The sequence below is a fragment of the Lontra canadensis genome, unplaced genomic scaffold, assembly GCF_010015895.1.
Source record: "Lontra canadensis isolate GAN:19392208 unplaced genomic scaffold, GSC_riverotter_1.0 scaffold10, whole genome shotgun sequence".
Taxonomy (NCBI): domain Eukaryota; kingdom Metazoa; phylum Chordata; class Mammalia; order Carnivora; family Mustelidae; genus Lontra; species Lontra canadensis.
The window spans coordinates 25,554,150-25,567,666 of NW_022631004.1; positions in this window are offsets into that span (position 1 = coordinate 25,554,150).

Below are 13,517 nucleotides of genomic sequence, written 5' to 3' on the forward strand. Positions count from 1 at the left end.
AAATGTGTAATGTAAATTCTCTTGGCAGTATGAGCCTCAACCAAATTATTCTGTATATGAAGTACATTTGAAGAACACTACTGCAAAAAAATTACAGTATTTTTCTGATTACAAAAATAATGCATTTTCATGGTCATAAATATCAAGAGGATATTGAAGAAGAAAAGTTAATTACCCAACAGCCCATTAGCAGGAAAGAACTTCCTTTAACATTATGACATTTTTATATCTTTCTTATTTACTAATAAAAGAAATAAAGGAAAATTAAAATTCATAAACTAGTTCTTACTGTATAGAGGGTTTTGAGAACCTATTTTTTTGCACAGCATGAAGCATTTTTGTGTTTTATGCATGTCTCAGTATATGTATATTTCTTCAATTGCCACTTCTAATTACCTCTTATGGATAAATTACTAAGTGCTAGAAATGGTATTACTTAGTTTAAAAAGGTAAATTGATGTGAGATTCTTCATATACATTGACATAATACTTCTCAGAGAGTTATCACCAAATTACATTTCACTTTATAGTTCTCCCAATCTAGAAATCTATGCTCTTTAACTGCTGAGGCTACTTTTCCCAATATATTTGGGGACTTACTGGGACATAATTGTACATTTTATAGTTACTTCTCTATGTCTAGCCTGTTTTCTGTCCTCTTAGATTCTTTTAAATCATTTAAGTTTTCTTTGTAATTTTATACTTATTTTGCTGATCCAGAAAGTCAACATTCTATAGGGGCTGCCATTAAAATTTAACAGAATATAATATTAATAAATATCTCTAGTATCAAATAATAAAGACTTTGGCACAGTTTAACTCTTACCATAACCCACTCCTTGCCACCTTACATGTTGCTGTCAAATATTTCTTTCTATCATGATTCTCATGCCCAAGTTAGTCATTATCATTAGTTGTGTGTTTTATACAGATGAGGCTAATTGAAATCACTACATATATACCACCTTCCTTGCTCACAGGTTCTTTTAACATCAGTTCTTTAAAAAAAAAAAAAAAAAACCAGAAATTCCCAATGAATTTTTTAAAAACTAGAAATTCCTAGTGAAGCATATAGTTGACCCTTGAATAATGTGGTGATTAGGGTGCTGACCCTCTGTGCAGTTGAAAATCTGGGTAAAACTTTTGACTTTAGTCTACTGTTGACCAGAAACCTACCAATAACAAAGTCAATTAACACTTATACATATAAATACGATATACATATACACATGGTATTTTGTATATCAGATGTAGTATGTACTGTATACTTAAAATAAAGTAAGACAAAGAAAAGAAAGTGTTAAGAAAATCATAAGGAAGAGAAAATAGATCTACAGTCTTATACTATATTTTTCTCCAAAAAAAAAAAAAATCTAGTTATAAGTGGAACTGTACAATTTAAACCTGTGTTGTTCTGGGTTAACCGTGTTCTTTGATAAACACTTCATTAAACTTTTCTTAGATAAGCACTTTCATGTTTTTTCTTTAATTTTTGCTGATAGTATTTTACCTTATTCTTTAGTGGTAGTTTAGCTAGAAATAGTTTCAGAGTGATAAGTAATGTCTTTCAGTATTCGGGAGCTGTTTTATTACCTTTTGGCAACTATTGTTGCAGTTGAAAATTCTACTTTCACTCTATTAAGTGGAATTTCATTTTGCTTATTAATTATCCAACAGTATTTCAAGGTGAGTTATCTTAACTTTGAGTTTATACTAAGTCAATACTACATTTCTGGGCATTCCAAGATGACCCTGATACTATCCTTACTATTGAGGAATTCCTGCAACAAAATCTAATTAAGGTAAATCTATGAACAGATACAATTTATATAAATACTACACATGACAACTGAAGTTTGTGCATTGTGTTGGAGTAGATTTTAGAAGCCCATCATTTGGTGAGTAGAGAGAACTAGATAATATTAGATGAAATCAAATAGGAAGGAGGAGTTAAGATGGTGGAGTAAGGGGAGCCAAAGCTTGCCTCATCCCTTGAACACAGCCAGAGAACTATCAAAGAGAGAGAGAGAGAGAGAGAGAGAGAGAGAAAACACATGGAAGGAATTGCATAAGAGAAACTTTTACAAAACCATTGACTGGGAAAAGGAGAGGAACCAATTACCGCAAGTTTTTTGTTTTTGTTTTTAAGTTTTATTGGTTTATTTTAGAGTGAAGGAGAGCATGAATGGGGGAGGGCAGAGGGAGAGGGTGAGAATCCCAAGTAACCTCCCTACAGATCATGGAGCCCAAGGCAGGGCTTGTTCCCATGATCCTAAGATCATGACCTGATTCAAAATCAAGAGTCAGATGCCTAACTGGATTAGACACCCAGGCACCCCTAAATACTGTAAGTTTTATAAACAAAGCACAGAGTCTGAAGTTTTGGAGGTCTGCACAATGGCCAGGGTTGTGCCTGGCTGAATCAGTGGTACACCAGCGGGGAAAGAGGGTGGAGACCCAGGAGTGGGCAGTGTGGTCTGAGGATCCCCTGGGTCACAGGGAAGCTCCTTGGAGTACATTTGGGAGTGGTGGCACAGGCTTTCCATGGGCAAAAGAACCAGTAGCACCAGCATGCTTCCCTGTGCCCTGACATAGGAACAAAGACACCACCTGAGGGCAGCAGACTTTCATGTCAGCTTTTAGCTGCACTTTATCATAAATTCTGAATTGCTTCATGGTTGTACAACTGATTTCTGAGACGAGAAGCCACTGGTAACAGTGCAAGAAGACCCTCCCCCAAATGATCAACATAGGTCCAGACCATGTAGGTCTCTAATATTGGAGTTTTGAAACCCAGCCACTTGTGCTGGAGATAAAACACAGAAATGGTATGCCTCCTGGCAGGTAGACAGCTCAGAAAGAGGCAAGGTGAAGGCAGGAATGTGGCAGAAGTCTGGGATACAAGAGAGCTAATTGTTTGCTCTTCTGAGAGGTCTTTCTGAAGACCTTCCTGAATGAGGTCCCTGCTCTAAGGATGAGAAAGGGGGGCGATGGATGCCATTCTCTACACGCATCAGCACTGATTGACTTAGGGAGCAAAACAGCATCACACAGTGGAGGCCAGATCTGTTTGCATGAAGTCCTACGTGCTCTCCCCACCCCATGCCCTGCAGGTGCATCTTCATTAGGGCAAATTCATCTGAGAATCAGAGCAGCAGGTCCCTCCCCGAGGAGGCTAGCACAAATTCCTCACACACTGTCTACTGATCATAGAGTGCCACAAAGCTTCAACTCTAGGGGAAATAGGATCTAGCTCCCCCTCCTCTTTTTTTAATCTAACTTCTTTTAATGAACAGACCAACACACACCTAGAATCTAGCATACTTTTTGAAAGAATTTTTTTTTAGTTTTTTAAAATTTATTCTCCCCCCCCCCGGGTCTATCTTCTTTTAATAGTAGGCCAAAACACACCTAGGATCTAGCTTCTTTTTTGTTTGTTTGTTTTGCTTTGTTTTGTTTTGGACCTCTTCATAACATAGTCATTACTCTCAGGAGCAGGAATAAAACAGGCTTTCCTAACAATCCCACACACCCAAAAACAGTGACCCAGACAAAATGATAAGATGGGGGAATTCTCCCAAAATAAAGAATAGGAAGAAGTTATGGCCAGGAATTTAATCACTACAAATACAAGTAAGATGTTTGAACCAGAATTTTAAAAAATAATTATAAGTGTACTAACTATGCTTGAGAAAAGCATAGAAGACACTAGAGAATCCCTTACTGAAGTGATAAAAGAACAAAAAACTAGTTGGGCTGAAATTAAAAATGCTATAACCAAGATGCAAAACCAAATGGATGCAAAGACAATGAGGATGGATGAAGCAAAAGAACAAATCAGTGGTATAGAAGACAAAATTATGGAAAATAATGAAGCTGAAAAAACGAAGTCAAGAAAGGTATTGGATCACAAAATGTAGACTTGGGGAAATCAGCAACTCAATAAAGCATAATAACATTTGTATGAAAGAAATCCCAGAAGAAGATAAAGAAAAAGGAGCAGAAGGATTATTTGAGCAAATTATACTGGAAAACTTCCCTAATCTGGGGGAGAGTAGAGATATTGAAAAGAATGTTTATTCTACTACTATAAGATGAAATCTTCTGAATATATCTGTTAAGTCCATCCAGTCTAGTTTGTCATTCAAAACCATTGTTTCTTTGTTGATTTTCTGCTTAGATGATCTGAGCATTGCTGTAAGTGGTGTTAAAGTCCCCTACTATTATTGTATTATTATCAATGTGCTTTTTATGCTTGTTATTAATTGATTTATATATTTGGGTACTCCCAAGTTTGGGGCATAAATATTTATATAGAAACAAATGAAAATGAAAACACAACAGTCCAAAATCTTTGGGCTACAGCAAATATGGTCCTAAGAGGAAAGTATATTGCAATACAGGCCTACTGAAGAAGCAAGAAAAGTTTCAAATACACAACTTAACCTTACACCATAAGTACCTAGAAAAGTAATAGGAAATAAAGCCCAAAGCCTGCACAAGAAGAGAAATAATAAAGATTAGAGCAGAAATAAATCATATAGAAACAAACAAAAAAGAACCAATAGAACAGATCAACAAAACGAGGAGTTTGTTCTTTGAAAGACTTAATAAAATTGATAACCCCCTAGCCAGCCTTACCAAAAAGAAAAGAGAAAGGACCCAAATAATTAAAATTACGAATGAAAGGGGAGCAATCACCATATACACCACAGAAATACAATTATAAGAGAATATTATGAAAAATTATGTCAACAAACTGGGCAACCTGGAAGAAATGGATAAATTCCTAAAAACATGCAAACTACCAAAACTGAAACAAGAAGAAATAGAATATTTGAACAGACCTATAATCAGCAAAGAAATTGAATCAGTAATCAAAAATCTCTCAACAAACTGAAGTCCAGGACGAGATGGCTTCCCAGGGAAATTCTATCAGACATTTAAAGAAGAGCTAATACCTATTCTTCTAAAACTGTTCCAAAAACTATAAGTGGAAGGAAAACTACAAAACTCACTCTATGAGGCCTGCATTACCTATTCCAAAACCAGACAAAACCACACTAAAAAGAATTAGAAGTCATTATCTCTGGTGAACATGGATGCAAAAAGTCTCAAGAAGATGCTAGCAAATAAAATACAACAGTACATTAAAGGAATTATTTATCATTATCAAATGGGATTTATTCCTGGGATGCAGGGGTGGTTCAACATTCACAAAGCAATCAACATGATACACAACATTAATAAAAGAAAGGATAAGAACCTTATAGTCCCCTCAATAGATACAGAAAAATTACTTGACAAAATACAGCATCCATTCTTTTTTTTTTTTTAAGAATTTATTTATTTATTTGACAGAGAGAGATCACAAGTAGGCAGAGAGGCAGGCAAAGAGAGAGAGGAGGAAGCAGACTCCCTGCTGAGCAGAGAGCCCGATGCAGGACTCGATCCCAGGATCCTGGGATCATGACCTGAGCCAAAGACGGAGGCTTAACCCGCTGAGACACCCAGGAACGCCTACAGCGTCCATTCTTGATAAAAACCCTCAATAAAGTAGGGATAGATGGAACATATTTCAACCTCATAAGTGCCATGTATGAAAGACCCACAGCTAGTACCATTCATTCTCAGTAGGGAAGAACTGAGAACATTTCCCCTATGGTGAGAAACAAGATAGGGATGTTCATTATCACCACTGTTTTTTTAATGTAGCATGGAAGTCCTAGCCTCAGCAATCAGGCAAAGAGAAGAAATAGAAAACATTCAAATTGACAAGGAAAAAGTCAACCTTTCTCTATTCTCAGATGACATGATACTCTATGTAGAAATCCCAAAAGACTCCACCAAAAAATTACTAAGTACTCATACACGAATTTAGCAAAGCTTCAGGATATAGAACTAGTGTAAGGAAATCTGTTACACTTCTATTCACCAATAATGAAGCAGCAGAAAGAGAAATCAAGGAATCAATCCCATTTACAATTGCACCAAAAGCCATAAGATACCTAGGAGTAAACCTAACAGAGAGGTAAAAGATCCATACTCTGAAAACTATAGAACAGTTATGAAAGAAATTGAAGGGGATGCAGAGAAATGGGAAAAAATTCTATGTTCATGTATTGGAAGAGCAAATATTTTGAAATGTTTATACTACCCAACACAACCTACACATTTTATGCAATCCCTATCAAAATACCAACAGCATTTTTTGCAGAGTTGGAACAAAAATGTCCTAAAATTTTTGTGGAACCACAAAAGACCCCAAATAATGAAAGCAATCCCCCAAAAAGAAAAGCAAAGTGGGTGGTATCACAATTCCGGACTTCAAGATACATTATAAAGCTGTAGTCATCAAGACAATATGGTAATGCCACAAAAACAGACACATAGATCAATGGAACAGAATACAAAGCCCAGAAATGGGTGCGCAACAATATGGTCAACTAATCTTCAACAAAGCAGGAAAGAATACCCAACGGGAAAAAACACAGTCCCTTCAAAAAATGGTGTTGGGAAAACTGGACAACATGCAGAAGAATGAAACTGGACCACTTTCTTATACTGTATACAAAAATAAACTCAAAATGGATCAAAGACCTAAATGTGAGACAGGAAACTATCAAAATCCTAGAGGAGAACAGAGGCTGAAACCTCTTTGATCTTGGCCATAGCAAATTCTTACTAGACACATCACTGGAGGAAAGGGAAACAAATGCAAAAATGAACTATTAGGGCTTCTTTAAGATAAAAAGATTCTGTACAGGAAAGGAAACAATCAACAAAACTAAAAGGCAGCTTATACAATGGGAGAAGATATTTGCAAATGACATATCTGATGGAGGATTAGGATTCACAGTCTATAAAGAACTTAACAAACTCTAACTGGTGTAAGGTGATATCTCAATGTGGTTTTAATTTGAATCTCCCAGATGGCTAGTGATGATGAACGAATGGATAAGGAAGATGTGGTCCATATACACTATAGAGTATTATGCCTCCATCAGAAAGGATGAATACCCAACTTTTGTAGCAACATGGATGGGACTGGAAAAGATTATGCTGAGTGAAATAAGTCAAGCAGAGAGAGTCAATTATCATATGGTTTCACTTATTTGTGGAGCATAACAAATAGCATGGAGACATAGGGAGTTAGGAGAAGGGAGTTGGGGGAAATTGGAAGGGGAGGTGAACAATGAGAGACTATGGACTCTGAAAAACAATGTGAAGGGTTTGAAGAAGTTGGGGGGTGGGAGGTTGGGGGAACCAGGTGGTGGGTATTAGAGAGGGCATGGATTGCATGGAGCACTGGGTGTGGTACAAAAACAAAGAATACTGTTATGCTGAAAATAAATTAAAAAAATGATTAAAAAAATAAATAAATAAAATCTTTCAAAAAAAACCAAATTGAAAAAAAAAGAACTTAACAAACTCACACTCAAAAAACAAATAATCTAGTTAAGAAATGGACAAAAGACATGAATAGACATTTTTCCAGAGAAGAGATCCAGATGGCTGACAGACGCATGAAAAGATGCTCAATGTTGCTCATCACCAAAGAAATACAAATCAAAACCATGATGAAATAACAAGACACCTGTCCAAATGGCTGAAATTAACAACACAAGAAACAACTAACTAGAAATGAAAATAGTATAGCATCATGGATAAAAATTGCAATAATCCCTTAAAAAGTAAAGATTGTTATATATATATAGAACTTTATTTGGCTATCATAATAGATCTAAGTAGTCAGTTCAAAGATTGTAATTCCCATTTTACAGATGACTCAAAGAGTTTAAATGACTTACTTCAAATGATCTTCAGGATCTGCAATATATTCCCTAAGTCACTGAGGTAGAAGAGGGTTTGGTATGAGAAATAAAAAAATTCAAATATTTTATTGTGGGAGAAATCTATGATGGCTTCAACTGTCTCAAAGAAGAAGCCTGTTCTAAAAATATGAGAGGATAGGAATTAGGTACCAGCCAAGGAATGCTTCCAGCTTTGGTGGATGAGCATGTAGCAGACCAGTCCTCCACTAGTGATATCTTAATAAGCTAGAGAGGGAAAAAAAACAAACACAAAACAAAGGGTAGTAACATGTCAATTTCAAATCTCAGAGGTTACAAACATATTGTAGTTTATTTGAAATCCAGTCAGCAACAAGGGGCTCTGCTCCACACAGCCGTTCAGAGACACAAGATGAAGGGGGGTCTGCCATTTTCTATATTAAGTTGCAGTGTTACTATGGAAACCAACATCCTGCTGGAAGAGGGAGGAAGAGAAACAGTGGAGAATTTATGGGGCCAAACTGGAAATGATAACATCACACACATCCTTAGAACTCCATTGGCCAAATTCAGTCACATGGTCCCATGTAGCAGTAAGGGAGGCTGGGACAGGAATCTAGCTATAAGACCCAGACAAAAGGAAAATGGGTTTGAGGAAGAACTGTGCTATGCAGCTTTAACGTGTTTGTTAGGTCAAAAGTCATTAGATATCAAAGATAAGTAAGACTAGAAGGTGATAGCTGAGCAGCAATGAAGTAAAAAGAAATAGAAGTGAAAAAAGCAATAGTTTTAAAACCGTCTTTGGTGAACTAGCAGTTTTCCCACTTATGTATGAAATACATGGAGTATATGAAACATATCCTTGAAATAAGTGGAAGGTAACAAGGTCATTTCATGGAGAGTGAGATTTCAGTTACTATAGATGGTTAAGAGATTGAAGATGGAGGGTAAGTGCAGTGAACAAAGGTTTCTTGGTATTTCAGTAAAAGGAGTGAGAGAGGGTTCAGGAGAGTTTGCCCGTTTATTCAACAAATATTTAGAATTGTTTATGCTCTAGGCTTTGTACAAGTTTTCAGGGGATGGGAGATTGACTAGTAGAATTGTGGAGAAAATTACTCTGAACATTAAGTGGAACAACGCAAAAGGGGAGAATATAGAGTTGGGTATTATATGTATATACACACATGGAAATAATATATATATATTATAGTATATACACTTAATATATACACAAATAGCATGCACACATACAAATATATGTATATAATAGATGCTGTTCTCTTTTCATCATATCTGTCTATTTAAATATGATCTATTAAAGGGATTTGAGAATAGCTGAAGCAACAAGAACTAGAGTAGAGGTCCAGCATCCCAGAGAGAAAGGGAGGACACAGAGGGGAGCTTGGCATTTCCCTCAACATTCTCCTCCAGGCACTTGGCAATTCTTAGGTTTCAACTGACTTTAAGAAGCCGAGCAGTGTTCTCAGTAGTTTCACAAGTACTAAAGGTAAAAATTGGAATTAAGTGTCCCCCAAGAAGGAGGGGAAACTCCCAAGTATTAGTTGGGACCTGTGTAAGAATGCACTGTGTTAGGAGAAGCAAACAAAAAATACTTCGGGCTTTACAGAGATTGAAAACTAGCTTCTGATCGACTTAGTCCCAGATTGTACAAAGATGATCTACCTTGATACTAACTGCCTGCCAGTGGAAAGCTGCAGTTTGATATGTCCACTCAGTGAAATACTAGACAGCAATGAAAGTGTACCATCTGCTACATGCAGATTCATGCAAAAGTATCACCAACATATTTTGAAAAAAAGTCAGGCTCTATGATTCTACTGAAATGCATTCCCAAACATGCAAAACTCAGTTATGCTTTTAGATATCATATCATGGTTTCCTTTTGGAAAGAAGAAATTTGTAAGGACATATGACTGAGTCTTTCAGAGTAATGTTAGGGTTACATTTCTTAATGGAGATGGTATTGTATGGGATATATGCCTTTGGTATGTGTATTGGGGATGGTATTGTGTGAGATATATGCTTATGCATATTATACTGCTATAAAATTTTAAAGTATGTATTTAAAAATACATAAAAATATCAACAATTTAAAACAGTTGGTTTCTTGGGAGCTTTCTTAAAATTTTTTTAAACTGTTACTGCTGCAGTCTTCTTTATACAATAAAAGCTGCATTTGAAAAATATGCTGTTATGAAATCTGCATTCTTTAAAAAGAAAAACACTTCTAGGAACCACTACACAATTTAGTCTGTTATGATAAAGGTTTTCACTACAGTAAATTATTATAAGTACATGTCACTGCAAATTTGTGTACTTCATCTGGATTTATTCCTGGAAGGAACTTAATGATTTAACCTGTCCTTAAGATTAACATATCTATAAAACAAATAATAACTACAAGAAAGAGTTATATTAAATTCTGTCAACATTTTCCATCTGTTGAAATTCCTATAAATCATTTTGCAACTGCAGTATAAGGAAGTTAAATGTGTATTTTATTTTATTTTATTTTTAAGATTTTATTTATTTATTTGACAGAGAGAGATCACAAGTAGATGGAGAGGCAGGCAGAGAGAGAGAAAGGGAAGCAGGCTCCCTGCTGAGCAGAGAGCCCGATGTGGGACTCGATCCCAGGACCCTGAGATCATGACCTGAGCCGAAGGCAGCGGCTTAACCCACTGAGCCACCCAGGCGCCCTATTTTATTTTTCTTGGAAAAGCACTTTTAAGCCTGAAGCAAGGTAATAAAAGATAAGAGAAAGAGTAAGGAAAAAAAAAAGACTAAAAATTCTAGCAGCTCATAATAATATTTGAGACTTGAAATTTTATAAAATCTACTATACTATTTCCATAGATAGTGTTTTTTTTTTAATTGGATATCATGGGATGAAAACTGGAATAATTACAATAATTGGTTTATAACACATTCTTATTAGCCCACACATAACACAATTAAAATAAATGAAGGTTAAGTTTTAGTTAGTTATTCATTTTTAATAATTTGTCAGTACCTGAAAAACTACCACCCAAAACAAAATCTACAACCTTTAATAATAACCTGTATCTCACCAGTATCCAACTATTGGGCACATCTGCCTTGCTGCCCAAACTAAATTGAGCTTTGTCTTGAATTCTGTGTTCATCATTACTTACCTTTTCTTTTTGTAATAATCTTACTGTATTTTCATATGGTTCTATGTACATATTGTTATATAACAAACTACCCTAAAACCTTAATGGTTTAAAACAGCAATAATAATAATAATAATAACTATTATTATTATTATTATTTCTCAGCACTCTGTAGGTTAGGAATTTAGACAGGGTACAGTTGGCCTCTATCCCTTGATGTCTCTGGAGTTTCTGCTGAACTAACTCAAATGGTTAGGGGCTGACCAGAAGTAATCGAGTGACATCTGTCTGTCTGCCAATCTCTCTCTCTCATTAGTTTCTCCTTCTTCACAGCATGGGAGACTTAGCGTGCACAGACTTCTATCATGGTGGCTCAGAACTCCAGGGGGCCAGCCCAAAAGCTGTGAGTTCTCTTAAAGGCTAGGCCTACAAACTGCTTAACATCAGTCCATTGGCCAGGCCACCAAAATACAAGAGAAAAGGAAATAGGCCTCCCTCTTGATCGAAAGAGTATATACAATTTTGTATCACTCTTATTGTGCTGCATATTTCCACACATATTCTAGAATCATTTTGAAATTAAAAAAGAACTCTGGGGATTTTATTGAAACTTTACAGATCAATTTTTAGATAACTGATATGTTTAAAATATTGTTTTACTACCTAAGGTTTCATCTATCTCTTAATTTGTTTAGTAATTATTTTATTATATCTAAAAGATATACTGTTTTTCTGTAGATATTTCCCATATCTTTTGGATTCATTGCTAATTTCTTGGCACTGTTGTAAATTACCCTATTTTAAGTATTTTAGTTACTTTTTTCAATATTTCTTGCTTTTTCTAAATGTTTATGCAGTTGTTTCAGCAACATTATTATTTTCTATTTTTTAAAAATTTTATTATGTTATGTTAGTCACCATAAAATACATCATTAGTTTTTGACAACATTAAATATATTTTTAAAATCTGGCTTTGAATGATATTGTAATAATTTTTTTTTATTTTCTCTTTATTTGTTAGTTTTTCATATCTTCCCTCTCTCTCCTCACTTTCTGGAATGCCAATGAAATGGATGTTATTATTTTTCTCTTTTTGTTCTACTCCCACAGGGGCTGAGTTTCTACGTGTTAGTGTATTTTCTCAGGATTATTTTGCCTGAATAATTTCAATGATCTGTCTTCAAATGTATGAGCTCTTTCCTCTGTTTTCTTCATTCCGCTCTTCCAAAGAGCTTCTGCTCTTCATCTTTTAGGTTTGTTTTTTCTTTTTTAATTTCAGTTACATATTTTTCAGTTCTAAAATTGCTATTTGTTACTTCTTTGTGTCTTCTATTTCTTTACTGGGACTTGCTTCTATTGCTAAGAATCTATTTTTGTTTGTTTGTTTGTTTGTTTCAAGCTTGTTAATAATTACTTGTTTATGCATTTTTTTAAGATGTTATTTATTTATTTGACAGACAGAGATCTCAAGTAGGCAGAGAGGCAGGCAGAGAGAGAGAGGAGGAAGCAGGCTCACCCACCCAGCAGAGAGCCTGAACACGGGTCCCCATCCCGGGACCCCGGGACCAGGACCTGAGTCAAAGGCAGAGGCCCCTAACCCACTGAGCCACCCAGGTGCCCCTGTTTATGCATCTTTATAATGACTGTTTTAAAACATTTGTCAGATAAGTCTATAATCCCTGTCATCTCAATGCTGTCATCAATATTGTGGTTTGTTTTTGTTTGTTTTTTGGCTTGGGGGGTTTTGTTTTGTTTACTCAGCTCAAGATATCCCTCATTCTTGGTATGATAGGTGATTTCTTACTAAAACTTGGGCTTTGGGATATTTTTTGTTTGTTTGTTTTCTTCTTCTTTTTTTTTTTTTTTAATTGTGTTATGTTAGTTACCATAAAATACATCATTAGTTTTTGATGCAGTGTTCCAAGATTCCTTGTTTATGCACCAGACTCAGTGGTCCATGCAAAAGGCACCCTCCATAATACCCACCACCAGGCTCACATAACCCCCGACTCTCCTCCCCTCGAAAACCCTCAGATTGTTTTTCAGAGTCCACAGTCTCTCATGGTTCACCTTATTCTCCAATTTGCCCCAATTCACTTTTCCTTTCCTTCTCCTTATGTCCTCCCTGTTATTCCTCACGTTGCACAATTGAGTGAAGTCATATAATTGACTTTCTCTGCTTGACTTATTTTGAAAGGACATATTACTTAAGCTTTCTGTTTTAGCTGGCTTCTTCTGATACCACCCAGACAGCAGAAGGGGGACATTGCCTCATTACCTCCTAGCGCAGGCAGAAATCTACATTCTCTACTCAGTCTCAGGCTTCATTGACACCTAAAGGTCCTAGAAGTTGTGTTTTCTTTCCACCATTCAGACTTCTATTGTATTTATTATATATATTCCATATAGAGTTTTTAGTTGTATTTCATGAGGGGAATTGGGGAAAGTACATCCATTCCATTTTCCTGATTAAATTACTTTTAAAGTTTTTTTTTTTTCTATTTTATCTAAGTTATTGATTTTTTTTTAAGATTGTATTTATTTATTTGACACAGAGAGAAAGCACAAG